This window comes from Penaeus monodon, chromosome 18 (assembly GCF_015228065.2).
Source record: "Penaeus monodon isolate SGIC_2016 chromosome 18, NSTDA_Pmon_1, whole genome shotgun sequence".
Lineage (NCBI taxonomy): Eukaryota > Metazoa > Arthropoda > Malacostraca > Decapoda > Penaeidae > Penaeus > Penaeus monodon.
Genome location: NC_051403.1, coordinates 17055008 through 17057507, shown reverse-complemented (window position 1 = coordinate 17057507; position 2500 = coordinate 17055008).

Here is a 2500-nt window from a genome sequence, read left to right as displayed (position 1 = left end):
TCCTTTCCCTGTAATTGTGGGTCTGATATTTTCAATTCCCTTTAGTCCTGCAGCTTTTTTTCTTCTCCCTTCCCCTAACTTTCTTTCTCGTCTTCACTTATCCCTTGCTTCGTCTGCGAATTTAAGTCCTATATTTCGTCTTTATCTTTATCTTTATTTCTTCCCCTACCTTTTATTTTTTTTTTCTTGCTATCTTTCTCTGTCTTTTCTTTTTTATACTGTTCCCTTTCCCTTCTTAATCGGTTTCTTCTATTTTTATCAACACTCTTCCTTCCGCGAACCTCTCTCCTTTACCTTCTTCTCCCTCTTTCTCCTTCTTTCCTCCTTTTCCTCCTTCTCCTACTCTCTCTACGTCTCCACCATTCCTCTCTTTATCTTCTTCCGTTGCACGGTAGGATTGCTTAGAGAAATCTCAATATCTTCTGGTAAGTGGCAGAGGTGCACGGTACAAGAGTAGGCAGAATGCTTTTGCAGAAGGAAAGAGACCGTCTGGGAACACACACGGTGCTACATATACATGATACACGTGCATACTTGTAGACATATATATAAACATATATATATATATACACATACATGCATATATATATATATATATATATATATATATATATATATATATATATATATATATATATATATATATATATATATATAAAATGTTGTCTGTGAATAAACACTCATACACACACATGAGTGCACAGATAAACACACACACACCCGCGCAGGGTGCATATAAGTACACTGACAAATACCCATACGTAAGAACACTTTGTAATTTAGCAATACCTTACAATGGTTGTGTACAATTACCTTCTGTTCGGTATTATAATAAGTCGATAGTCAGATCATCATATTACTATTCTCTCACAGATACATTAATATAATATCTGGCCATATAACTTTCAACAAGAATAACTGAAACGAAATCGTCTGTACTATTTTATTGCTTTCTGTCTATTTTTTTATGGTTTTACTTATTTATGAAAAATAACAGAGAGAGATAGATAGATAGATAGATAGATAGATAGATAGATAGATAGATAGATAGACAGATAAATAGAGACAAAAAAGACAGATAGATAGATAGGTAGATACGAAGATAGCTATATAGACAGACAGATCGATACATAGAAGGGAATATTAAATAACGAATCAAAATAACCCTTCACTGACCATCTTGCTGACTTTGGCCTTTATAACCATCTCAAGCAAATTGACATTTATTTTCATCAAACAATCTCTCTGTATTCTCGACCAACCTCGATCCCGATTCCACATGACAGCACTTTTATCACGATTTATAGGCTCACGCATATTCAACATAATTCATTTCGGATACCTCATGCTCCTTGATGTTATACCTGAAGGTGACTTTCCAATCTGCCTTGCGAAGTTGAAAAGGCGACTGCATTTGAAGATTATTTTTATTTTTATTATTATTTTTTTTTTGTTAGTGCAGTGCTTGGTCCTTTTAGCGTTTAATGGAACTTATATGTGATCGGTTTTACTGTTTATGCTATAGCTCGTTGAGAATGGCGTGATATGCAAAAAAAAAAGAAAAAAAAGAAAAGAAAAAATACAATGAACCTCTTGTGAATTTTGGTTCTTTTTATATTTCATCGTTTTATCACTTTAGGAGAGGGAAACGGAGATCATAGGAGGAAAGAAAAGGGCAAAAGATACATTTAAAAGCATCCCTCCATCATTTCGTTTACTCTACTGCCCCGTGAGTCCAATTTCATCAAAATAGCCCCTTCGTCTTCTATAAGCATTTATCACACGTACAAGATTCTCGTTATGGAATTTAATTTCCTTTTACTCAGGTGCGGTTCAGCGTTTTATATTCTTGCTGATAATATATAACTTCCTCCTTTCTCTCTCTCTCTCTCTCTCTCTCTCTCTCTCTCTCTCTCTTCTTCTTTCTTCTTTCTCTGTCTGTCTGTCTGTCTGTCTGTCTCTCTCTCTCTCTCTCTCTCTCTCTCCTCTATATATATATATATATATATATATATATATATATATATATATATATATATATATATGTATATATAAACATATACATATATATATATCTATTTTTTTTTTCTTGCGTGGAACTTTACGTTGCATCTCCTCGCATCTCCTTCTGGATGCTGCTGTGACCTTCTAAGGATGAACTGCGAGATGGGGGTAGGAGATAATGGTACATTTTATTAAGGAAATATGTAATGTGTACACAATCTCTTACATATGTGTATGTGTGTAAACACACATACATACACATATGTAAACATAAATACATATTCATACGTATATACATAAGTAAACACGCATAGACAGACAAACACACACACACACACACACACACACACACACACACACACACATGTATATGTATTATATATATATATATATATATAAATATATATATATATATATATATATATATATATATATATATATGTATACACACATATATATACATACATATATGTACACACACACACACACACACATA